This window comes from Genypterus blacodes, unplaced genomic scaffold, assembly GCF_046128005.1.
Source record: "Genypterus blacodes isolate CSIRO-AG114 ecotype Tasmania unplaced genomic scaffold, CSIRO-AGI_Gbla_v1 ptg000156l_1, whole genome shotgun sequence".
Taxonomy (NCBI): Eukaryota; Metazoa; Chordata; class Actinopteri; order Ophidiiformes; family Ophidiidae; genus Genypterus; species Genypterus blacodes.
In genome coordinates, this window is record NW_027466957.1 from 7,270,032 (window position 1) to 7,297,872 (window position 27,841).

The following is a 27,841-nucleotide window of genomic DNA, read 5'->3' on the forward strand; positions in this document are numbered from 1 at the left end:
TCTCATCTTGTAGTAGTAATGTTCAGTGAATTGATTATGGAATGATGAGGTGGAGTAAAATGCTGCATCTCGCTCATTTATATTGGACCGGACTGGGTTTTTTTTTTTTTTCTTCTTAAATTTACGACGGCCATAAAAGGTTTTTTTAACGTTATGTTAACGTTGCTTCGCTGTGTGTTACCTCTTATTTGGAAAGGAGACAGTGATGGAGTGAGAAAAAGGAAGTGTGTTTGGGAGAGAATTAGAGAGACGGCGAGAGCCAGAGGAGGATCCACCGACTGGGTTTTCCACCCTACCAGTACAGAAATGATGCATAACTCCACAGTCTGCCCTTTAATTGGTGCTATTAATATCAGTTAAAGTTTTAATACCTATTTATTAGAACTAGAATTTTTTTCTGCGGTCTAATGTGAGTAGAATAATGAATCTCAAGGGCTTTGCTCTATAAAAAGGCCTGCACATAAATTATTAATGTTCCACCACTTCATTTGCAAGGTCTCAATCCTTAAAGATTTGTTGAAAAGGAAATGGCCCAAAGGTCTAATATTAGGATGAATTTTAAACATTAAATACGATACATGTGGCATATCCCTTGAATTATTCTGTTAAAACTATACTCATCATCACCACAGCTTCTTGAAAGTTCTAGCAGAGCCTTGAACTCGCTTATCATTAGCTGGCAGAACTCGACAGGGGAGCGCTCGCCTAAATTGGTCATGTTAAAGCCGGTAAACAGAGTGTGGAGGCGGACGCAGAGGAATCCTCATGTACACAGCAGCCTAATTTGTCAGTTTATATCATTAAAGTTGCATCCTCTGTCAAATAAAGTCTGAGTCTGCTGGGGGGTGAAGAAAAGGAAACCCAGACGGAGAAATCTGACTCCAGAAAAGCACACATTCTGTTATTTTCTGTTATTCAAATTAATTTATGGTTCAAAGATTAGAAACTTTTCTTTTTCCCACACTTGACACTTGGATCATCTCTGAGTTTGTAGTTTGAACTTCACAAAAAAGTTTTCAAAGATATATCGCAGAAAAAGCAGCACCGGCGGCGCCTTGTTCCCCTTCATAACAGCCAGTTAACACATCACACTTGATTCCAATCCAGTTAACCATTTGATTTACTGCCTTAACGGATTGAAACAGGAATAGAATAATTTGGATTATGATTTCACAGATGATAGCTGGTGATGATCATTCATCGATTCCGAATTGACCTCTGGTGTCTCGCTGTGAAGATGTTTTTAAAATCACCTGCTGGAAAACCTCAAATCAAACAATATGTACAACTGATCCGATCCATCAAATTTAAAGGTTTAGTCACACTTCTTTTCCTTTCTTTCCTACATTCCACCATCCATGCCTCACCCCCCCGCCCCCAACCCTCCCCTTCATCCCTTGTCTCACAGTGGTCATCTCCACCTCTCCGTTTCAGCGGGAGAGGGTGAGATGAAGCTCGAGTAATGAAATATTAACAGCCTGCTGATGAGGGGATTGAGAGGCACGCTGCTCCATCCTCTGCCCTACTTCTTCTTCACTGCTCATGTCCACTGGGGCATTATTCATGTTTGGGGCTAACCCGCCCTGGCACCGAAAAGGGGTGCACAGTGAGTGCTGCGCCCCGTGGCACCGCAGGAGCCCGGGTCAGCCAACTTTAATAGAAATCCTGTAGGGGGGGGGGATTGGTATTCCAGGGTGCAGGGTGCTTTCATTATTAATTAGCCTGTCAGATACTGTTTCCTGTCTGTTTGGGTGAGATGAAAACAGAAATGGCTACAGTATGCTAATATAAGTTTGAGCTCGTGGAAATGGAAAGCAAACGGTTGATTGGCGCTTTCTCGATGAAGATGTTAATCAAGTCCAGTCAAAGTACAGATATGTGCAGACCTTTATCGGTGATGTCATAACTGTATAACTTAACCAGGATGCAATTCTGATGTTGGCAGTCTTGAACGAAGCCTGATGACTGTTTTACTTTTAAACCACTACATATTAGTCTAACATCTAAACTTGAATACACAAACAGTTCCAGTGTTTTATTTGAGCAGATTGAATTAAAGAGAGTAATGTATATATTAGTTATGTGTCCCTCATCATAACATGAAGAGCTACACATGAAATGATAAACTTACATACCTTTGCTGAGTTCACGCCCAGTTACGTTCGCTCATTCCGTGTTACAGCTTTACATCTCCCGGGACTGTGTTTGGTGGGGCGAGGCCATTAGAGAGGCCCGTCTGCTCACATGGAGTCTTTGTCAGGGAGTGCGTGCGTGTCTGTGTATGTATGCATCAAGGTTGTCTTTAAAAATGGACGGGGTGGAGGGGCGTGCAACATTCCGTGCCATGGCACCTTAATTTCTCTCCCTGAGATATCAGCGCTGGGAGTCGATGCATCATGCGACTGGAAGGAGGCTGTGGAGCAATTAGGGTTCTCTGTTGCCCCTGGTGTGTCGGCTCCAATAAATAAAGCTCCCTGCAGCCCCGGGCAAGAATACACTCCAGCCACAGAATTCAAAAAACGCTGCACAGCCACTATCCTTAACCCGCTGCACACACCGCACCTCCTCCTGGACTCAAACCTAGAGGCCCAGAGGAGAGAGTAAGCGGCGTTTCATATGTCTCTCTCACGCTCTGTATGTACGAGTGTGTCGAGGAGTGTGTGTGCGGTCGTCAATCTACAAGAGACCTCCTACTGAGCCTAATGGTCCTGGTGCTTTTTTCCAAATCTCCAGCTGTTTGAGCAGAACACTTTTATATAGAATGACAGCCTTGTTTTGGCCTCACAGTCCCACGGCCTCCCTGCTCGTCAAAGCTCAATGAGGCAGAAGCAAAACTTCACCGGCGTCCCAGGTCACCGCGGGTGGCCGTTAACACAACGCGGCTCGTCCCTGACTTGTCCCTGATCAAAGATCAATCCACCAGTTACGCTTTGTGTCATCTTTCACCTGTTGCCTCTGGCTGAATGCCATTATCTATCCAGACACACACACAGACACACACCTTCTCAGGATGCATGGCAGGTAATTATCCTGCATTGTGACCATGACTTTTATTTAATTTACTTTTTTCCAGGGCTACAAACTCACCTCAACCTTGAAACTTAAAAATAGCTCTTGAACGTCCTCTGAGTGTCGCAGCCGCTGATTTGTTCCTCCTTGGAGTTTTAAATTCCAAACGTGTTTATCATTTTCTCTGCACACCTCAAAGGGGGCGTTTGTTATTCACAGTCTACGGGACAGAGTTGAGCAAAAAGAGGGGAAGAGGGGTTGGGGAAATTGTGAGTGAAAGAGAAGAGTAGATGATTTCCCCTGCTGCCACTCGGGTTTTAGAGAGTAAACATAATAATAGTGCTCTGCATTGGTGTCTGGGGTTTATCTGAAGGCCCAGTCAAACCCAGTGTTGCCTCGGGATGCATTCCTCCAAACTCTGCTTTGTTAAACAACCTCACAGAAGGCTGTTCACAGAAGGAATGAAAGCCACACACACACACACCACCATTACTAATGACACCACGACTGCCCCTAAAACTGTTACTATTAAAACTTCAAACTGTCTACTTTTGCCGCCGTTACTGCTACTTTTGTTTCTGCTAATGTTACACTGATTAAAGCTAATAAATAGATATTTCTCACACACACACACACACACACACACACACAGTCGTATTTGCTGCCTCCAAGTTTGATCCATCAACTCCTCCCCTGTCACGAGAATGCCCGACCCCCCCCTGCTGCTCCAGACGTGCAACTGCCACTAATACTGATACATTTCCCAGCATTTCCTAAATTAATGGGGGGAAATAAAAATGAAACGGCAATTCAACCAAAGTCATAAAGAGTAAAATATGAATAAAAGTTTAACAGCAATTAAAGAAATACCATTATAGGGGGGTTTTGTTTGTATTTGGGTCATAAAATGTGACACGGAACGAACCGGGCCTAAACGCATCGTGGAGATCATTTGAGAGAAGCCCAAAGCTCCGCTGAGAAACTTCATATCTGCTCTGCTGCTTCTGACCTTCATTTCCATATTTCATGTCTTATTTGCTGTCGTAATTCAAGTCGTAGATCAAGGCTGTGTATGCTGACGGAAGCGTTTTCGTATGTGTGTGTTTGTGTGTGTGTGTGTTAGCAGTATTTCTAGTTTGGTGTTGTTGATAATGTGATTCTGCTAATGACAGTGGTAATTGCAGTGGGAGACGGAGAGGGCCGGCCTGTTTGTTGCTGAGCTTGTAAAGGAACGGCTGAACATGCACCTGCCATCTCCAGAGATCCTCATTAAAGAGGAGAGATGCCAAGTCCCCACATCGCCGTCCCCCCCCGTGTAGACACACACACACACACACACTCAAGCAGGGGGAAAAAAACAAAAACAACAACACACACATCCACTTAGCATTAATACAGAAACCCGCACGCACAAATCTGAAGCTGAATCAACTTTTTGAGGGCCGCTTCTTCCGACGGAAACCCGAGACTGTCTCTCCACAGTCATGTATGAGGTGGCGGTGCCTTGCAACTCCAGGTGTGAAATTTCAGCCTCACACAGTTTTCTCGCGCCCTCCTTCATCATCTTTGTGTTGCTGAAGCATACATCTTAAAATCGTGAGAAGAATCACACACGTCTAATTTAGGCCACAGCTGTTGATTGATGTTGACAGGATTAAAGGATGCAGTGTGAACACTGTTAGGAGTGAAATAGGATGCGAGTTCTCACACACACACACACACACACACACACACACACACACACACACGCTGACAAGCACTCCTGTGGCTGCATTTGCTACTTCTAATTTTAGTTCAGTCATTGTGCTGCGTGATAGACACTCCATGTGTTCTGTCGTTTCTGTCTTTCAAACACACGTGATGCAGGCTCTGTTGCAGGTGTGTGTGTGTGTGTCTGTGTGTGTGTGTGTGTGTACTTCCTGGTTCATAAATGCCTTTGAAGACAGGAGTGTATCAATAGAAAGAGGGACTTGAACTTTTAATCCCTGGCACTTATAGGGGATTTGGGTCGCATCCTCAGACTTCCTGCTGTTATCTCAGTAAATTAAAGAGCTTCTCCGTCCTTTGCTGTCAACTTTCCTCACCTCTTTCCTGAACCCGTCCCCTCCCTCCCACACCTTCCTCTCTTAACTTCCCTTTTTGTCCGTCTTTCAGAGCCACTTCTGTCTGTTACCCCCCCCCCACACACACACACACACACACAACTCCTGTACCATTTTCCCACGTCTTTGATTTCCCGTTTGAAGCCGGCGAAGGAAAAGGTTAAGGCGCTGCAATGCGAACCAGGTTGCGTCAAGTGTGGCAAGTTTTCCGGCGGCCTGTCAAATGGCCGCCGTAAAGGTTAACCGGGAACGAGCAGCGCGGCCGTCGTGGATGAGAGAGCGCAGGATGACATTTTTACATTAATCATGGTAAACTTTCTTGCACTTTACTGGGTTTGTCAGCCTCAAGATCTGGGGCGGAGACATAACGGGGTTTAGTGATCTTTTGTTCCACTCCCTGCTGCTCACAGGAATTGTTAAAGAAACGCTTGGGAATTTTTTGACAGCATGGCACATCCCGCTGATATTCCTTGTGATGTGCAAAGAGCAGATTGATTCATGTCACTGCGTGTGTTCTCCACCTTCAAGAGGGCTTCTTTTCCTTGTTTTTACCACTGAGAATTAGACAAAAAAGGAAGGAAATGAGGCTCCAATTCAATGATCAGAGCAGAGGAGGTAAGGAATGAGGGAATGGTGTCAGCTTAAATGATATACTGTACATCAGAGGGCGTGTGTGTGCGTGTGCGGGTGTGCGGGAACAATAATTCATACTGAGTGAAAAGGCCTTGAAATGGTCCGGTATGAATTATTGAATATCACCAAATGGTTTCAACTGCTGTTGGAACTTACATGGAGATTAGGAAGATGGATGGATAGATGGATTGCAGCAGTACTAATGTATGTCATTAAAGCTGACATGAAATGGCACACAGGGATCATTTTACTGCCTTTATTTCATGCGTTTAAAGCTGAAAAAAGGATATCGAGCGGGGCATTTATTTTCCTGTGACAAATGTAAAAATTCACATGAAATGACAAGAAACTAGGAACAACTAAATGTATAGTATTTGGTCTTTTTAAATGGTGTAGTTTCAGTAAAAGCCCGTCTGTGTTTTGTTCCTTTAACATCACATCTCATCACATATCGTGGTGTTTTCATGTTGGTCCATTTTTGATTTCTTTTTTTACTTGAAATGAAAGCAAGATTACAATTTCTTTGCTCACGCAGGAATCACCTCGCGCATCTGTCTGACCGGCCAGAGCTGGTCATTTGGCAGCCATGGCAACAGGAACCTCGACCCTATTCCCCATATCCGGCCCGGCGTAGTTCACCCTGAAAATGTCATATCTAATATTGACTCATTTTAGCATGAAACTTTAATAAGCTGTCTGAGACGAGAACCCGACCAGACGCTGAGCGTAAAGGGTACATCCGCTCTCAGATTAGCCTCCACGTTCTTCTTCTGCAGTTTCACTTGCTCTCCATTACACACCTCTTCTTGCAATTGCAGCCACAAGCCCTGGCGCGAGCTTCCCCATTGGTTCCTGTCGTCCATGTTCCCGCATGTTTCAACCGCCTCTCCCTCCGTCTTGCCGTCCCCACCTCACTTCTCCTTTGTTGTCTGTCCTCCCCGCTGCCGTCTGATTGATGCGGTTGCCAGAGTGCCGCGTACTTCATTACTCGTGATTTTGCCGTGTCCCAGGTGACTTGTGCGCTGGGGAAGACGGAGGAACCATAAGTGTGTCAGTGCCGGTCGGGGCTGCGGTGCCCTACTGCGCAAATAAAATCACCTAAATAGAATCACAATATTGCCTCCACCGCCACTCTCCTGGGCCGGTGGACGCGGGAGAAAAAGGTCGCACGGAGACCTGGACAAACATCCATCTAGGCCGGTGGGGCAAAGGACAGGTGCCACCTTTGATGGAAACAATCGCTCCTTTCTCCCGGACGCCGATTACGTCCCAACAGGCTATTTCAGATCTCTGCAGACTTGGAGTGCAGTGTAATTACAGAGTTCCACTACTCTCTTATCTGTTCTGCCGGGACGAGAGACACATGAATGGACCCCTCTGTTCCCACATTTTCTCCCAGCAAGCACCAAATCACTATCACTAATAGATTTGCTCTCAATCCCCCCAAACCCCCCAGCTCCCCCGCCCCCTTACCGCTCTGTTACCTGCCTTTCTCTCTCTCTCTTTCCCCGTCTCACACATCTCTCAAAGTGCGCTTCTCGCTCGTCTCTCCCCACAAGGTCTGTTTGTGCATTCAACAGGAAGTAAGACACAAACGGACTGTGAATTCTGTGTTTACAAACGCCCGCGCCTCCTATTTTGTCTGGGTTTTTATATTTTATTTATTTTTTCTGCTGAGGACAGCGATTGATGTCAAAACATTGCTGAATCTGACATCCTGACTCCGCTCGAAATCTCAGGCCAGCGGCTGTCAGTTCGGCGAGTGCGAGGCTCGGCGCCGCGTTTGAAGGCCTGTCTGTTTGACGTCGCTCTCACTCACCATCTGACTGCATTATCCCTATTCTCATGCAAAGCCTATAAGCCTGTAACTCTGTCGTACAGACACTCGCACAAGTTTGCCTGTTCGTCTCCTGCCGTGCTCACACGTTACCCTGCGCTCCCACATCAAAAAATGGCTGCTGGTGAGATGTGTGAAGTGTTAAGACGCTGCTTGTATTCAGTGAGGAATCGTAATGAGGTATTGCTGTTCCTCACCGGTACTTCCATCTCAAATATAAATGTTTTTTACTTCCTCTTGAGTGGAAGCTGAGGAGAGGAGGAAGTAACGCTGGGAATGTCATTTCCTTGACACATCTGTCATTTGAAATATCTATAATCCACGTCTCCTTGCTAGACTGACGCTGTGAGAGGGAGCAGCTCTCTCCAGCACTGTCTGACATTTTCTCCGCCATAATTAAGACTCACTCGGTTACGGAATATTTCACCGTTTCAATTTTGTACTGCGCTCGCTGCGTTCCACACACAACACACACACATATCTGCACTGTTTGCCACTGGTGTCTGTGTCATCATCAGAAACGAAACGTGCTCGCCTCCACTCCAGCCTCGCTCTCCACCTGGAATGATACACGACCATCACAAACAGCAGAGAGCACAGTGGCAAACCTCCACCACACAGTGTTGTTATCCATGTTACGCTTTTTAGGAGCCTTATTTTTCTACCTGCCGCGCTCATTTCTTCCACGTCCATACATTCCTAACTTTGTATTTTTCCTCGAACGAGCAAATTAACGTGTGAGCGAACTTGCCGGCGCTGCACATTGCTAATAGCCTGTCCTTGACTTACTCAAACGACAGCTGGGGGAAGAAAGTGCACGGTGACTGTTTTGGAGAGCAGAGAGCCGTTAATTGAAACTGGGGAAAGGGGAGGGAGGAGGTGTGTGCTTGTGTGTGTGTGTGTACGCGCGCCCCACCTTAGAAGTCTGTCAGCCGGCCGATGGTGTAAGAATGAAGCAGGACAGAGCCTCCTCTTCGCTCACATCAGCAGCGGTTAAGGAAATTGTGGCAAACCATTTATTGACCAGTATTGCAGCAGCAGATTCAGTTTCTCACCCACTCTGTGAAAGAGATCGGTGCTGGTGCAGAATTTGCATATATATAGTTTTATACAAGTTTTAAAAGAAGCATGTGTGAAGAGAGCAAAACAAAAGGGGGGAACGGTGTGGAGACGGGAAAAGTTTAAACGCCAAACTGAGACGTTGGTGGGGATAGATAAATTTGAGAGATGAGTGTGAGAGGGAGGTGACAGACATGTGACATGGCGGGGATGAAGACAGCAAGTGGGAGAAGCGAGCGTACCTGTAGAGTGACGAAAGACGAAATGAGACACACACGGAGGGAACAGACTTAGTAATAACTCTTTTATCCTGATGTCAGTTTGGATACGCAGAACTCTTCTCCCCGTGTTAAGGTGAGGAAGATGTGAGGAGAGACACTTGATAACTTGTTATGATTCCGCTGTGTCTTTAAAACCACAATCTCAGGAATTATTTGTGATCATTTGCAAAGTACGGCTGCTACACATTCTGTCTCAGATCACATCCTTAATGAGAGACGGTCACATCAGCTTCTTAGACTGTTCCAACGTTTGAACTTTGGATGGTTTTGATCCTTAAGCTGCGAATGAGCCGACGGCGGCCCGAGGCAGAACATTCACCTTTGACATGAAGAATCTATTACCTATCGGGCGCCATAGTTTCCTGTATCGCTGCCGGTAGCTCGCTGTTCATCTCTCACTCGACTGAAGACGGGGCAGATGAGCGGGTGGTTTCGCTTGTTAGAGGCCACTCCATTATTCTGGAGCTGAGGTCTCTGTGTGCTGCCGGATAGGAGTGAGACAATTAGCCAAGTGCAGCTGGATCAAGGAGCTCCCATCAGCCTGTTTGATCCATACATTGAATCATTATTGGATTTTTTCTCAGATCTGTCTTTTCCAGTTCCATCGCTTTAATGTCTTTCTGTGAAAATTGGATTGAACAAGACTTCAAAGGACTTCATTAAGGAGACAAGTCAAATAAGAAATCACAAATCCTGTATAAGTTATCCCTTGTATATGCAACCACTATGAAATACTGCTATGACCTTTAACATTTTGTATCTCAAGATATGTTATTATTATTATTATTACTATTATTATTCTCTTTCTACATTAATGGAGATCCAGTCCAGCAGTCTGTTGCTAAATCTTATCCAGCAGCCCTGACGCTTTCATCTATAGAAAGGACATTTTTTTACAGGAAGGTAGTTGGTTGTTGAATAATTCAAAGGCACAAATTCATTAGGAGCACTTAGTGAGTGAGCTCATTCACAGGATCGGCGCCTGACAGACTTCTTGTGTTGCTTGTGGTTGGGGTGGCTTTACATAACTGCACATCTGATGTGTGTGCAGCTCACCTTTTTGTTTTTTTCTCGAATGTGCGAAAAAAATCAATCAGCACACTGGGGAAAGGTGTGTGGCTTGCATCAGGATTCTCCCAAAACGCCATCAAAGAGAGATAAAGGAATAAGAGGGACAAGGCAGAGAGAGCAACAGCGAGCCAGACAGAGGTGAAGAAGAGAAATGTCCAAATTAGGGAGGAAGAATGTATACATATGAGTACCACACACACACACACACACACACACAAACTGGTGCCCAGTAAAACCTTGATCTAAACACTCCTCTGCCAGTCTGATCCTTCGGTTGAACATGTGTGCATTTGTCGCTGCACTTCATCTGCACTAATCTCTCTGTAATTGCATTTTGGTGCTGCACACAAACAGTCTAACGCACGCACGAACACACCTCAGAGGAAATCCCGCAGCACCAGGAGTGTTTTGAAAAGCAGAGGTATTTTGTGGATTACCGTGAGTTTGCTGTCCTCAAGCTTAATCTGGGCTCTAACAAAGGTAAGGAGTTCTGGAGGAGGCAGGGAAGCACACTGGCCTTAAACACTGCTGCTGCTGCACTAACGCTAACAGAGCAATCCCTGGATACATCACCAGCAGCCCTGGAGATCCTTCTGGAGTCTGTCTTCGTCTTCATCCCAGACACACCAGCAGACGGGCACACACACCCCTGTCCATCACCGCGGTGTCAAGTTTCTGACTGTCAGCATTTGTAGGCCAGCGGAGGACACCAGAGTCCAGATTTGGACGCGCGATAACTTGTCAGCACGGAAAGATCAGACAGTATTGATCTCAATATGTCGCCCCAATATTGGCGTCTGTCCCCGTAGAGGAATACCTGCTTCATGCCTCAAAGCGCCACTTCGCCGGTTGACTTCTGGATCAGTTGTGCTCACAAGTCTCTAAGAGAAGCAGAGTCTGGGGTCTAATCTCATTTTGAATCACTGTCCACGGCAAAATGTCTTAGTTTGGCTCACATCCACCTAGTTCATCTGCTCGAAAAACAACTGCCTTCGATAATACTCATTTACTGAACTTGTAATCTAGTGTGTGTGTGTGTGTGTGTGTGTGTGTGTGTGTGTGTGTGTGTGTGCGTGTGTGTGTGTGTGTGTGAGAGAGCATGCGTGCGTGCGTGCTTGTGTGTGTGTGTGGGAGCGAGAGATGGAGACGCGGGGACGAGAAATCCTGCTGAGGCTGCATTTGTCAGGTAAATGGCGACGATGACGGCAATAAAGTGGAGATACTAATGGTCATGAAGGCAATAAAGGAGTGTGTGAAGTGGCCTTCCCAGCAGACACGGGGGTTGAGGTGGTACAAAGACTTAACTGCGTCAGAAACGGTTATGGCTGTCATTACGACGCCTCTGCATCTCTAACAAGGATTATTGTACGGGAAAACAACGACCCAGGGGACACCTAAATCAGCTGCCAGTGTGTGTGTGTGTGTGTGTGCATGTGCATGTAAGTATCTGTGTCTGAGTATCTTTTATGTGGCAGAATCAAAGGCTGCTACCCGCTCGTGCGCTCGTTTCAACGTGTGTCTGCGGCGCTCCCTTTTTTTTTTCATGTTTTTTTTTTTCCCCGCCGAGCGCTCCCGGTTGTGTGTTTAAGAGCGAACACGGGCGGGGGGAGGGTGAGGTTTTGGGGGGGGCAAGGGAGCCTGAGAGCAGTACGTGCTAAAGTACATGTCATCTCAATAAGGAATGACAGAGTTCACAGGTCTGACACTGCACCAGGTTGCCTCTGCTGCTGTAGGCGGCAGCGTTATGTCGCTCACGTCACCTCCTGGAAAACAGCGCTAGTTTGATTCCTGCCGATGTCTGAGGCATTTTTACTATATGGTGCAAACTGCGATTGCTTTGCCAGATGTCTGCTGGCGTAATTTACATAAAGAGTGGTTCTTTTTAGATGTTCCGCCTTCCGACTTCTCACTGCTTCTCAGGGTTTCTGTGTAATAACGTTAAACGTGAACAGGATACACTCTGTCCCTCAGGTAACCACGCAAGGCTCACGCAGGTACACACTGTGCAAAGGATGAAGGAGAGTGGTTTTCAAACGGCAGCACGCCATCCTGAATTTAGCCTCACTGGGAAGAAAATCAAAAGTTCTACTCTGGAAGGAAGAGTTGGCTCATTTTCCTCTCTGAGTAATGTGACCTCTGTCAGCTCCGTCTCCTCCTCAGCATATGGCCGCGTTGCTTTAACACTTTCTTTTAATGAGAGGCTTCGCACGCCGCCCAGACTCGGCCCTCAAAACCATTTAGTTGTGGCGCCAAGAAAACGCTGACGTCACAGCGAGGCCAGCTGTAGCTGTAGCTGTAGCTTACCCGGACCAACATCATTTAGGAGCCAGCAGCAGTGATTATGAAGCCAGGGCGCACTGCAAGACAGGAACTCATCGCCATGTGTACGTTTAGTTTCCTGTTTGTTGACGTGTCTATTGCACCATCAGTTTTCCTCCTGGACTTGTAGCTACGGTCCTGAAATTCCAATAACAAACTCACACATATAGACCTATATACTTAATTATACATGAAGGAATCAGAGCCGAGAGTGTCAATCAAACCACAGACCACATAGTAGGAAAAATAATGAGATGAAAGGAGAAACAGCTGCACTAGTTGGTGAAAAAAGCTTGACAGAATAATGAAAATCTATAAACTGAGTGCCGTCGTGTTGTTCAGCTCTTTAAGCTCTTAAATGCTGGAGTTGACCACTGGCAAAGCACCAGCTACCCTTTGAAATAGAATCAAATAAAACAAAAGACGGCTCGGGAGCCAAACTGCACTTGATATTCTTGCTTCCCTGTGTGTTCTCGGCGGGCCATGCAAACCCTAATACATCAATCTGAAATCACAGAGCCTGTTTGCAGTGACATTTGTCAGTTTCAAAGCTGAGCCGAGCGTTTCAGACGGTTTATCTGATGGAGGGTTTGGGAGGAGGAGGTTTGTGAGAGAGCAGATAGCCTCCTCTGGGCTGACAGAGGCTGCATCTGCCCATGTGTCATCTCTATCTCCCCTTTTTGTACTTTGCACAGCTTGGGTGCGCTGGAAAAGCCCACACGCGTACACACACACATACACACGCTGATGGGAACCTTTAACAAATAGCTTCATCTGCATACACAAACTGCTGCACACACACACATACACAGAATGCACACAACAGCTGTCGGCCTCATCAGAGCTTCTACCATCGCTAGATCTTTCCATTTCGGAAAACATGTAGCCTTTTGAACAATCTGACTGACTAAGCTGTTTGGGAGGGTGTAAGCGTGAGGCGGGAGCGGCAGGAGCAGTTTTTCTTTTTTTTAATCGACGTAGCAAATAGTGGAGCATCTGTATCAGACCTAGACTGTGATTCATTCCACTTCCTGGGTCCCGGGCCTATCTGTGCCTGTTTGCTGCTGTGTTTACCTCTGATAGCATCTGAACAGGAGGCAGACTTAATTGTTCCTCGCGTGCGCCGCAATTCTCTTTGTGCTCTCCAGAGAATCGAGCCCAAGGACGACTCACATATAGACAGAAGGGGACAGGCTTTAATTGACACCCATCTGCTTTATAACATTAAAGACCTTGACGATAGTGCAACGAGTCATCATCATAATGTCATATATGGTCACTTATGCCCTTGCTTCAACATTTACTTGTACTTTTTTCCCCTTGACAGCACTCCATCAGTCACTCCATCAGTCACTCTAAACTGTACACATGTACAAATAAATGGACAAGACACACACACATACACCAAATCAGCTCATTCGACTCCCTGCCATGTTCTGATTTAAGAGCAAATGCAACTCCATGTTCCCCATTGCGATAGTGATGGGCAGCACCGCACCTGCTGCTGCTGCTGCTGCTGCTGAAGCTGCTGCTGCCGCTGCACACACTCCGTCTCTCCCAGCTCCGCACACTCCGGGTTTAACAGGGGTGGACTCGGGGGCAGTGAGAGAGAGGGGAGCAGGGGAATCAGGGGCTCCTCCATCATCTGGTTTACCTCTCAGCGTCTCCCTGCCTGCTTCTCACCCTGAATAATGATGCGGCGGCTCTCCCCCTTCCATTACGCTCCCCACACAGTAACCCGCTGACAGACCACACATCTCCTCCTGTCTGTGTCTCTTGCTGCCACTGCAGCGCTCCCACCGTTCGCTCCGTCTTTGTCTCCCTCCACCTCTCCCCTGCTTTGTTTAATAGCTCGCTTTTCGGCTTCCTTTCATCTCCGCGCAGCAAGTTGATCTCGACCTTTTTCAATAGGATCATCGTCAACTGGTAGTAATATAGGGATAACAGCATGCAGAATAATTCCCTTGCATCATTACCAGGAATTTCACTGTGCATAGAATTCCCAGAATGCAGACAAGATATTGATGCGTGTCGTCTCTTTTCAATCAAAGGTGCAGGCAACCCCGCCCCAACGTCCCCCCCACCCGCCCCTCACTACACCATCCTTCCATCCACTTATACTCTCCAGCTGTTACGAGAGATGACTTCTTTTGAGCCCTGTTCCAACTTGTTCCTCATCATCTGTCGCTGTCTGTGCGAGGCAAGGGGTAGGAGTTTGATTCTATTCCCGTCGGGCAGCAGGTGTCCAGCAGGTTTGTCGGAGAGACTGCTGCAGCACTATGACTGAACTCCCCGTAGCCCCCCCCCCCGAGGTAATCCAAAATGGCTGGATTCCTCCCCCAGCAGAGGCAACGTGCAACTCGCGGCTCATTTCGCTGAGGGCAGACTTCCCGTCGATACCTACTTACTGCTCACCGCACACACTCTCCTGTGTGTTTGTAAGGAAAGGTGTGTTTTGACTCGATGAGAAGAGGTCCAGCGGGATCATCTCCAAGTTCTGCCTGTAGTAATTGGTACTTAAAATTGGAGTGCTGCTCTGCAACGTTAATTGGGAAACAGTTTCTGTAGCCAATGCATTGAATGTGTGTGTGTGTGTGGTAGCACTGATTTTGTCCTTTTAATTATTTTACTGTTTTTGCTATTGAATTAATGTTTCTTATTGAACAGTTAAAGTTTGGAAGTGTAGCCAGGTTTTATATCAGGTTTTGTAAGATTTCTCCTTTTTGTGCCATTTCCACATTACGGTACGCTCTGTTACAAGAGTTGCTTAGATACCATATGCGTAAGACTTTTATATCATTCATCACAATAGACACTTTTGTAATTCACTGCATTGTGTCAGGTATAAAAGGCAGAGGAACACGGCGCTCCCTGTGATTCATTTCATTCCGGAGACAAGTTTATCATCTCTGCAAGCTGCTTTCCACGTGAAGATAGAACGGAAAATCTTGGAAATACTCTGAAGTGTGCCTGGTTTGCACACAGACACATGCACACGCACAACAGTGAGGTCGATCTCCAATCTAATATTCACAGTATATAGTGTTCACATTTTCTCCTACAACCTCCACTGTGGGCATGAACATTATATGCAAGTGTGTTTTTGTAGCTGCACATTAAAATTGAATCTCCCTTCAACCTACCGAGGCGGGAAAGGTTTGTGAGAAGTTACTGCACCGTATACTAAATATAGAAAGGCCCGCGGGGCATCGCAGACAGAAGACACGGCCTCAGCCAAACAGCAAGCACACCCAGCAGATTTGTAACGGCTAATCACCAATTCTCTTCTGGTAATTGATTTAATTAGTCGTCATACAGGACATGTTCCATACTGCTCAGTCTCTCGCACACTCCAGTATCCGGAGCTGGAACGGGAGTGAACCACGGCCGATGTTGACTGGCGTGACCTCCTTCTCCCCCTCCCATCCTCTCCCCTCCCGGGCGAAAGCTTCCCTTTGTGCAGCGGCATAAACAAACCGGCCACTTTCTGTGTATTTCTCTCTATGTCTTTATAGTCGTGTGTGTGTGGGTATATTGACAGTTGGCGTTGCACCCAGTAATTACAGCACACAGATACAATCATTATGTCTCTCTGTGTGCTGCTGGTCTAACCTCTCAGGGAAGGCAAAAAGCACACTAAGTTAAAGGAAACACACAAAAGCCAACGACAACAACACAATTAGGCTTCCAGGTTTCCATCAGTTCAGTGTGATTGGGGATTTTGTTTGCCAATTTCAGGTTTGTGCGATACCGTGGTTGAAAACTTTGCCTCTGTATACTAGTAAATCTAAAGAGGCTCCAAACCACAGCTCTCTACTGAATTGTGTTCATATTTAACAATGACTATGAATACAGTTCTTATGTGATGCAACAAAACAATGACCTTTGAAATGCAACAAAGCAACTTTGCGTGTGTGTCTTTGTGTGTGTGTGTGACTCGTTGGGAGCATTAATCACCGCCAACACCTCTCTAAACTCTAAGCACCATCTTCTAATTGCACCTGCATCTCCTCCTCTTCCTCTCCTGCCTCCTCCTCCTCTCCTTTCTTCTGTCCTGCATCCGCAGTCAGGAAGGAGATGAGGTTGTTCTCTTTCCATTTTCTTTCTTTCAGTTTTCTCTTACATACTCTTTGATTAGAAGAGGCATGTACTGTATTCATGTTTTGATATTAAATCAAGCGTCCAGCCTGCTTTTCCTTCATCATGTTTTCCGTTGCTTCTAGTGTGTACATACTTGAGAACACAGGAATACACAAGGACAGCACATGACACAAATAAGTGCTCTGAAGAGGCGGTGACGCATCTCTGATTTAAAGCAGCGGACGTCCACCGGGCTAATAGGGACAGAGTAAACAAAAGTGTGTGAGGAGGCGGAAGAGTCTTAAGAGGAATTTAGGGTCATTTAGATGAAGAGATGATGAATGAGTGGATGAAAGCTTGTATTGAGGGGAGCGTGGGCTGCCAGGTAGCCAGTTGCCAAACATTAGACAGAAAGCTGGGACTGGCAGTATAGCGCACAGTGCCACCGCCTCCACATGTCCTCCCGTGACCGTTGCCAATACTTGAGTGTGCAGCATCTGGGACCCAGCCTTCCAGACGTGAAAGCTGCCTCTCACTCTCAGACCTGGTTTTGCACATGATTGGCAGTTTGCTTTATGTCTCTTTAGTGATGCTTATGTATGCAGTGATAAGTTCTCACATCCTGTTTTAATGAATCGCTGAAATTTTTATGAGGTTCTTGAAGTTGTTTAAATAGATGCTATGGAGATCAGGTTCAGTTTAAGGATTGCTGGTGCCAGTGTCAAATACGGCATCCGTCACAACACGAAATGCGGTCATAGGTCAAAGGTCAGCGTGTGTGGTTCAGCTCAAATTGTGGTGTGAGGAAACAAGCAAGCAAGAGTCATACACCAAAGTGAAAAGAAGTGGTTTGGATGACCTCAACTTGCATCGTAGAGGGGCAGGGGTCAGGAGTGCAGACAGGCCCTAAGGCTCCAAAGACCAGTCAGAGACGACGTAATGGAAGTAATAATGACATATCTCTCTGACCCCGAGCACTCAGCCTGGCAACGGAGAGCCAGAGAGATGACTTGGCCTCGACATAAATGGCCGGGCACAGAGCAGGTTTGGATATACTGTGGGCTTGCTAATGAGGAGCCTAATGAGGTACTGACGGGACTTTTTGTCTTACTGTGCTGTTGTTCAGCCCATGATCGGCTGAGACGGAGAGAGAGAGAGAGAGAGAGAGAGAGAGAGAGAGAGAGAGAGAGAGAGAGAGAGAGAGAGAGAGAGAGAGAGAGAGAGAGAGAGAGAGAGAGAGAGAGAGAGAGAGAGAGAGAGAGAGAGAGAGAGAGAGAGAGAGAGAGAGAGAGAGAGAGAGAGAGAGAGAGAGAGAGAGAGAGAGAGAGACGATGGCAAACAATGGCCAAAACTGCTGTGACTCATCATTCATATAAGCAGTTAGCATGATGCAGATGACGACTCAGTCACTGGATGTGATATATGTTGGAGTCATTGTGTGCTCGTCTCATGCAACGCAGCCATTTCCATCCCCGCTGACAGTCATTGTGGTCTGTTGTCAAAAATCTAATTATCTGTATTCAAAGCTTTGCACTTTATGATTTTCCTCCCAGTTTATCATTTTTTCTCTTCCTCGCCTCAGTCCTCTCGGCCCCCCCTCCCCCTCCTCCCGTTTGTGTGACTGCAGTGTCTTCAGTGGTTTAATTGTAACTAAGCATCTGTCGGGTATGTGAAGCACAGCGAGGGCACGCACAGTACAAATCAAGTTCCAGCAGGACTTAAAATAAATGAGGCTCAATCCAACCCATGGAGAACACTTTTAATATTTGCTGTTTGTTTGTTTGTTTGTCTGATGTTAAACAGCAGTGATAATTAGTACCAACCATTGCTTTGATGATTTTATTTGGTTAACTTTCCAGACTCACAATCGCAGCCTGGTAAGAGAAGGCGTTTTACTTCCCTTTTAATGCTCTCCACAGAGGTCGAGGCCAGCTCACCGGGGGCGTGCACATAGTAAGAGAACCAGTGTGAACAGACTCCTCACCTCAACAACTTGTCATTACTGGTTGTCGGTGGGTTGCTTTTCTCTTCGTCTTAATTGCTCGGCGATTTTGTTCACCGCGGTGCAGAAAGAGCGGGGTGGTTGAGGTTTCTGACAAGCAATAAACTTCTGAAACAGTGTGAGAGCTCCCTCAGCCAGTTAGATGTGTTTGTGGGGATCAAACAGCTGAATCAAATGCTCTCTGCGCTCTCCACAGCGGACGCCTGGAGACTTGAGTCCTGTTAGCGCGCGAAACTGCACGGCCTTTTCCCCATTGCGCCGTCCTCCCGTCTCCCTCGTCTTTCATGTGCCAAGAGACGGCGCTCCAGGCCAGTACTGACAAAACGCCGTCATTATCTTAGCGTTAGCGCCTGCCCACGCTTTGCCTCTCATTCATTTCACAGCCAGCCCACCGGCCCCAGAGCGAGAGGATGGATCTTGTGGGCGAGGGAGAGCAAATAAGAGGAGAGGTCTCTTCTTCTGTGATTCCACCCTTCCCCACTTCTTCCTCTCATTTTTCTTCACCTTCCCCTCCCTCACAGCGAGCGAAGCACTTGTTTTGAGAAACACTGGATAATCGTGACATGCAACCTTCTCTACCTAATAAAGTATATTAGCTATTTACAATGTAGCACACAGTGAATGTAATACAGTACAGCTGTGCGTGCTTTCCTTCCTACAGAGCGGCACAAATAGGTTCATAAACTGCAACATGAAAATCAAACATACGCATCAGCAGCAGTGTCAGTGTCAGTGCCTTGCCAAACGTGTGTGTTTGTGTGTGTGTGTGTGTGTGGCTGCCCACATTAATGGGTCGAGTCGAGCGGTTGTCACCGGAGTGGCAATGAAGCGAGCGTGGGCAGGAATAAGAAAGGACGCTGCACAGCGGTGGCAGCCCTTTACATCCAGCTGTGAAGTCTGAATCATTTGCTCTTTAATGGCAATCATAACTCATTGTGCAGTTGTAATGTGTTCCACATTAACAGTGTGGGAGCTGGCTGTGCCTCATCTGTGCCTAATGCGCTATAGCTACAGGCTAAGAGCCCTCATCAAACATGCTCCAACTATCACTTCCGCCTCTTAAACTCCTCTGTTTACTTTGTGCACTTCTTATGCCCACATCCCACCCGACTCTGAGAGGCTTCAGACTCCTCTCCCCGTCTGCCTCCTGCCCCGACTCTCTCCACTGCACGGTCACCTATATTTAGCTATTAGAGGTTATATTTGCTCGTTATTTCTTTTTTTTTTCTTTTTTTGTGTGTGTTGAGAGCACAGCAGTGAAGTCTCACTTGTCAGGGTAGCAGAGCAGCGTCTGATGCTAATGAGGTGATCCTATGGCCGTGTCTATAGGCCACATCCCAGCACGGTGTCAGGCTGGGTAGAAACCTGGGTGCTCTCACTCTATGGAGGCGTTCCACTGACAGAAATAGAAGCAGCTCAGGTGAAGCAGCCATGCAGGTGTCGCAGCAGTGATGGATACTGATAGATGTGACTACACAGAGAGGGGGGTCTCCCGCTATGCAGCCAGTGTGTATGTAGTCAGTCAGTGTGTACGTAAAGTCTGTGTGCTGCATAGATGCGGAGCCATATGGTTTCATTTGAGTCTTTCCTCTCTTCAAGCGCGATTGACATTTGGAATCAGACACACACACACACAACCCTCCACATGTTGCACCCCACCAGCGTTCACCAGAGTTCAGTCATCTCCCTGTGGGGGGTAAAGGACGTCCCCCTTCACTCGCTCTCTCCCTGTTTTCCTGCAGCATGCGAGGATTAGCCGAAGTGATTATCAGGGAGCTTTCCCAGGTTTGTGGAGATGATTCATGCTAATGCTACACGAGACGAGGCGCTACGTGTGTTCCTAAGCTACTCAGGTTTTTGCGATTTTGATTTTCCCAAAACCGTGTTGGCTGTGCATCAGGAGAGCCAGGTGGAGGTGAGTCAACTCCAGCCAAATTGGCAACTTGACACATAGCCCCACCGACCTGTGTCTCTCCCTCTCTCTCTCTTTCTCTGTCACACACACACGCTCGCTCATTCACTCACAGTCACAGCTGCTGCACATTCTCGCGGATGCGCAGCATAAATGTCTCCCCCCGCCGCGCTTTGATGCTCAAACATTTGGAAAACGCCTCCCTCCTCCCGTATGCAGCTCCACTCCACAGCTTTAATGCAACCTCACGACTCATCATAATGTGATTCGCTGTCTCACTTTCCCTGAACGCTGCTGTCACACACAAACACACACACACACACACACACACACACACACACACACACACACACACACACACACACACACACACTCACTCTATGGAGACGACCGCCTTTGGCAAATTTTCACTTTGTTCCAATGCTGTACATCACTCGTGCATGTTTGCCTTGAGGCCATTTCAGTTCTTAGTGCTTTTCTAATATTCGTGATTTGTCGTGCTTAAGTATAGAGCGACGCCATGTAGCTCTATTTGTCAAGCGGTTTAGCCAGAGTCCTCTCCTTATTATTCCCCCTTCTCAGAGTTCCGGGCTCCACATTAGCCCCTCTCCTGCAGATGGTGCGGTCTAATTGCTGGGGCCTTCAGCCGCTCTGCAGCCTCCCTCCCTCCCTCCATGCCGTCTTCCTGGCTGAACAGATGATCGCGGCCTCTGCTTTCTCTCCGCGGCCCAAAAGGCTCAGGAGGATGTTCTCATTAACAGCACTTGTCAGAGCAACCTGCTAGCTCTGCTAATTTATTTCCCCCCCTGTTCGCACAAAGCATAGCATAAGCAGACCACACACACACACGTGGTTATTCCTCACACACATGCACACCGCGGACACAAACTTGGCTTTCTCTTACAAAAGCGTACACGTAGACACACACACACACACCACACCACATGCACACACACCACATGCTGCAAGTTGCTTCCTCCAAGAGCTCCAGGGTCTACTCCTACAACAACAATTAGCTGCAATAAACGTTAGTGCTGCATCTCTGACAGTCTGACAAATGATGTGTGTGCATTTGTTTGCAAAAGCACATGTGTGTGTATGGTATTGTTTTGGGGATGGAGTAGGGGGGGGGGGGGGGGGGGGTGTGTAGGTGTGTCATATCAGTGAGTTTGAGAGTTTGTGCGTGTATAGGTCTTGCCTGACAGGCCTAATTGGCCCGTCATAGCAATGTGCATCTTATCAGCAGTTGCAGTAAAGCGTTCCTGTGCTTCACCCTCGCGCCCACAGGAGAGAGATTTGAACCAGGCACACACACACATACTTACACACAGGCGCGCACCCACTTTTATGAAGACAACAAATAGAGCTGTGAGTCATTCATCCTTTGGGCTGCGGCCTTTCATTGCCTTCAAACCCTAAGAAAGATTTAGCCGACAGTTTTAAGACCCATCAGTCACGCATTCAACCCACGAGAAGGCTATGTGATGTTAGACGATGGAGAGACTGCGTGTGTACAGACACTCACACACACTCACGCACAACCTCTGTCATTTGATCATATATAAATATCATCGGTTAAACTCATGGTGTCACAGCAGTTATGGGAGCTCCTCAGTCTCTCGCTCTGTTTCCAGACTTCTTCCTCAGCGTTCTGTAGCCGGTTTGGCTCCTTGTTGAACTTCCTACATCTGAAACTTCCTCTCAGACCCTCGGAACCGCTAATTACACAGTGCAGCCATCCAGCAAGGCATCAGCAGCTGGATTCCAGGGGTCACAGACTGATGACTGTCATTCCAGGGATAAATGAAGTGATATACCCTCTCATACAGGAACCACGTGCTCCGTCCTGCCCGCACATTGTCTAATTACATGTTATTCCTCCGTCTACAGGCTGGATCGCTCAGCGTTACCATCTGACCCCTGCTGGGCAATAGGCGGCACAGGACCTCTGCTTAAAGTTGTGATGGAGAGATTTGAGAAACACGGCTCGTGCGTTTTCTCCTCCAGCAGTTGGAGAAAGCAATCTTGTGTTGTTTGCCTCCCGTGGGAAGTTTGAGAGAACAATATGAAAATGATTTATTTTCCTTTAAAGCGAGCATATTTGACGCTTACAGGCACACACTGAAATAAAAGCAACAATGAATCCTTTGTTTGGGTGACCGGCGCTAAACTGCCCACTTTACACTCGCGTCTTCTTTCCTTCTTCGCGTCCTTGAGAATTCTTTTTGCTGGCGCGGAGCTGTGCGACGTCCAGTCCCAGGGAAGGAAGGCTGACACACAGTACACCCCTACACACACACGCAGACATATTGATGTACTTGCCCTGGGGGGTCACTATCCCAGACACCTGAATCTCGCTGCCTCCTGAGGGCGAACTGAACAGACAAAAGCGGATGAGGGCAGGTTAGTAAAATTAGAATTTGTGAAAGAGAATGAAGCCAAAGACGCTCCGCAGAGGCCCGGCTTCATCCAAAACCGCCGAGCACAGCACTTCCTCTCCGAGTAAATGTGCACGCTGAAAGACAAGACAGCCATCACCCCTCCTCAATCTTCCTCTAGCCTCGCATACACATCACCACAATCCCCCCGCTGCCAAAGGGCCACAGGCAGCCCTGCAGACGCCAGGCAGGTTACACACACACACACACACACACAGGCAGGCAGGCATGCGCTTACACACATGCTGACCTCAGTCTATTTTTTCACTGTCCTGTTGGTCAGACTGTATCAGATCTCTTGCTGCAGGGGCTTTAGGTAGTACAGGTTGATACAGAATGCGGAGCGAGACACCAGGGGGAGGTGGGGGCGGAGCTAAACCCCTTACTGCACGTTTCCAATCCATCACAGAATTTTGCAGAATCCAACCAGCTGGGGCGCCGCAGAGCTTTTCCTGGAGTATAAAGGCCCCGCTGTGAGGGGAAGCGGCGTATGAGTCGTGGTCAGCTGGCTGTAAATACCGTTTGACTGTGTCAAGCATGTCAAGCGGTATTTACGTTTCTCCATTTTCCCGACTGTCGATTCCAGCAGAGTCGGTGTTGTAAGGGAAGTTTGTTGTTTACTTTTATCCCGTTGTTTCTTCCTCCCCTCCTGTTTTTTTGGGGGGGCTTCTCTGTCCTTGGGAGAGGCTTTCATCCAGTCTTATCCCTCTTCCCCTTTCACCGCATTCTCTCCTAATCACCACTAAAGCCAGCCCTAATTGCCAAAAAAGACCTCCCATCTCTCTCGCTCCCTCCTGTCATCTGTAGAAGCGCGCGGTGCAGACGCGTCGAAAGAGGGAAATGAATGATTAGTGAAAACAATACAGCGTGAAAAAGCAAACAACTCCTTTGTTTTTCCTTTGTACAAACATTTAACAGCGTCGGATCGGTTTAGATGACACATTTTGGAGTGATAGCAGCATTCCTGTGGGTTTGACCTTATGTGTGGTACAGTCGCGGCTTAAATGTGTCTGAGCCGCGCTGATAAAGCCTACACACGCTGATATCCCCCCTCAGTGAAAGAAAACCGAGAGAGGACCTGTCGAGCGCTGCAACGTGCCCGTTACAATGTCTTTGTGTAGGTGTGTTTGTGTTTGAGTCCGTGTGTGTCAGTAGCTGTACGAGCGTGCATATGTTCATACACCCACACAAACCTGTTTAGTGATCCAGGCCCCAAATTCATCTCACCTACTTGCCTCTGTGTGTCCTTAAGTCTGCTAAGACGCTGGCACACACTCACACACTCACACACGCACACACACACTCACAATCTACAATAAAGGAGATACAATTCAAGCAAGTCTCTTTGTGTCACACCTCTGCGCACAGTCGTTAGTAACAGTGTTGCTTTTGCCTCCACAACTCCCTTGTTTTGAAATTTGCACTCATTAATAACATTACAGATCAATAGGAAGCGATGGAAATACGTCGTTGGACTTCTTGGTAATATAATTTTCAGTAGGAAGGTGCCGAGTCGTGTCTTTGCGCCGCTGTGTTTTGCTGACATTTTGAGATTTTCACCCCGAGAAAGTGTGCCAGTGAAGTAAAGTGCAGAGTAATGCTGCTTAATTTTACATAAGGCACCACAGGCCATTAATATCCAGGGCACACACACACACACACACACACACACACACATCTCTCCTAGTCTTGTATTTAAGCGAGACTGTAAAAGTTTGAGGAACTGCAACCAAACAGTGGAGACTCTCCTTGTCCTTATTTCTGTTTCCTCCAAACCAAATCCAGTTGACTAATCGCAGCTTTGCATGTTTTATCTCTAATCAAAACCACGACGCCATTTACGCAACTCCGACTACTTCCCCCAAAAATGAACACGAGCGTGAAATATGAATAAAATGCCAGCTAATAATTGTAAGCTGCATTAATCTAGACATACTTTTTGAAGTCTTTTATTTTGTGGGGTTGTAAACAGCACTTTCAGTAGGAAGCATCCATGTCTTCCCTCCTCACTGGCTCCTAGCCTTAGGGAATGGAATGGCTGGCTTCTGCTTTGGGCTCTGACTTTGGTTTCACCCACGCTTCCGTCACAAGTTTGTTCGTCACGGTCGGTATCTGTCATCAGCAGTGGGCAGCGGCCCTGGGTAGTTGGTCGCCGTGGGGTGCCCCGTCCCCTGTGGAACTCCAGTCCGCCTCTGATTAGACGGCGAGCTCTCCCGCCGCGCCTCTGATCAGCGGCCACACTCGTCCCCTCATTTCCATCTCTTCCTCCCCGCCCTCTGTTATCCATCTCCCTTCTGAGCTCAACCGTGCTCCCTTTGTCTCTGGTTCGCTCCTTCCTCTCTCCTCCCTCGCTCTCTCATTCCATCCATCTCTCCATCTGTCTCCGTCTCCCCGCGAGGCCAGCCCAATTAACCTGTTTAAACAGCCATCTGAGCGTCCCATCCATTCCAATGTGGCGGCGTGAGAGGGAGCCAGTTCACTCTGGGCTGAGCCAGAATCCCCGCGCCAGTACCCCATCAACCTCCCGTCATTCCTCCTCCTCCTCCTCCTCCACACACCCCCACCCCGCCATCCATCCATCTCTTCTCATCCTTAAATTTATTCACGCACATGCTAAGATCTCGCATCCACAAAGGGGCTGATTTTGGCAGAGATTGGTGTGATGCTGAACTGCTTTGAGTGTTTTTTTCACAGTTTTGTCGGGCACGATGACATCTGATACAGCTGGAGAATCGCCACTCTGTGACTTTTCAACCCTTTTTCCTTTTCCTGTCTTTTATGCCCTTTCATGCCATTCCATTGTCTCTCTGATTGCCACCTCCGCACAGTCCTCTCCATTCCCTCCCCTTTCTGTCACCATATTCTTTCGCTCTCTCCGTCCCTCGATTGTGTCCCTTTTTCTCACGTCCCTTTCAACACTTGTCACCTTTTTCCTCTCAGGCTGTCCAGAGAGCGACACAAGAAGGTCAGCGTCCCTCCTCTCCGTGTCCTCTCCTTGTCTTATTAGGGGAAGATGGGAAGTTTAATTAGAGGAGCGGAAAAAAAGGGCGGCGGGGGGCTGGTATAGGATGAGATACTGCCCTTTGTGTCATCATCACAGTAAGCAACCCGCACAAATGCCCCTTCTCTGTCTTCTAGTACTGATAAATAAAGAAATAACAGAATAGATTCCCTTCTGCTGGGGGAAAGGCGTTGTGACATTGTGGAGGTGTGATTGCTCTTCGTAGCTCGGCGCTGTAGAGGTGCTGGCCCCGCCTCTTGGCACGCTGGGGCATCTGTGTTATTTGTCAGATCAATGCTGAATCTGTGCCCACTGCTTCAGATGACTTGTTAATGTGCAGCACTGTGCTGCTGGACTTCGCCGGACTGTTGTTGGCTAAATTTAATATAATCTTTCATAGTGGTATCGACCCGGCGCGGAGGACGAGGAGTGCTTGTACGTGCTTGTGTGTGTGTGTGGTGATGGATAGGAGAGATTGGCAGTGCCTGTACGTGCGTGTGTGTGTGTGTGGTGATGGATAGGTGAGATTGGCAGTGCCTGTACTTTTAATTGGTGCAAGAACAAGAGCCTCTGGGTGTCCAGTAGGATGCCTGGCCTGTCACTCTGTGTGCTTGTGCGTATTGGAGCAGTTAGTTCAGCTTGTCATCGTTGAGACAATGGAAGTCATCGGGAAATCACGCAGACTGATTCATCAGCCGACCGATTTGACCTGTTTCCATGCGCTCATTATAACAAACAGAAAAAACAAGCTTTAGCGTAGGTGGATGAGCTTTGATTTACAGTAGTTTGATACGTGAACACACACTTCTGTCCCCCGCTCTCTTGCTGTGAATCCGTAGCCTGTAGGCCTCTGCCAGCCACAACTGCAATACTACCGCACTGCTGGCGACACGCCCAGCCCGGCGAGACACGAGCCAATAATTGGAGGACAGTGAGAGTTAGGTGCGACAGACCACCTGCTGCTCGCCGTTGTTTTTTTTTGACAGTCTCACAGATACGAGCACTTAGCATAACAATAGAGTTTGTTTTGAGTTTAATTTTTTTGTCTTGCTCTTTGTTAACACAATCAGGCAGCCATCCAGTGCTCTGTTTGCACAGTTTTCCAACTGTGTTTGTCATAGTGCCCCGATCCTTCTACCCACATCTCCCAGAAGCTGTGAAAAAGGTGGTGGAAGAAATGGGACAGGATTCAAGAAAAGGAAGAGAATGTAAGAAAATAAGCCTGAATGTTTAATGTTGATTTTAGAAATCTGCTACGCAAATAAAGAGAAAGTCTGAACAGCAAATCCCAACCCAAGAGGAAGCAATTTCCTCCTCTTGGGTTTGATCTAATCCCTCTCTTATGTCCCGTCTCCTTGTGTCTAGACCAGGACACTTGTGCAACACCTGCTGAACCAGGTGGACAGAGCGAGGGCTGAGAAGCCGTTCTCTCAATTAGTGTGGCTGTCTGACATCTGGCCCTGGAGTGGCGGCTGCCGTGATGTGATCACGCTGACGTTTAGTGCCAGATTTGCTTGCTCCGTGAAATGGAGTCCTCGTCTCTGCCGCTGTACAGACCCGAGATGAGAGGAAGCCATGGGACCACCGTGGGATTTAGCCTTGAAACCCTGGGCTCCCTCTGATACGCCGTCTAGACGTTTTTAATCCCCGAGAGAGGAGCCCCGCAGGTGGCGTGAGAAGGAGGAAGTGGAAGACGGGAGGCCAGTGTGGGGCCATACTTATCTGTGATTCATCCTCTCCTGGACGGTCGCGGTTTCATAACGATGAACAAAAGAATCTGTTCTCACACTTTGAAAAGACACAAAGTTCAGGGTTGTGCACGGTTTCAATGTAACAGCAAGGGTGTTTATTATCGACGCGGTAGTAGACAAGAGGCTGTAAAGGTTTCCCTTTCTTCCATGGCCTCCGTGTAATTACATCGCTATCTATGTGATGTGTTGTTTCTGGAGCAACTGTACCCTGCCATATCTCACCCACTTGCTTCAAAACGGAACACCGTGTACAAGTGAAGTGCTGGAGAAAATGTACTAGAGAATATCTTTTGTATTTCGGAAGCATTTGCAGTATTCTTTCAGGCACTCTGAGATCGTCTACGTC

General features: G+C 47.5%; 1 protein-coding gene across 1 annotated transcript in view; it reads left to right on the plus strand.

Moving 5' to 3' along the window:
- LOC143013555 (cadherin-4-like) overlaps positions 1-27,841 on the plus strand; it is a 170,576-nt gene that overhangs the window by 93,909 nt on the left and 48,826 nt on the right. The gene's annotated exons all lie outside the window — the stretch shown is intronic.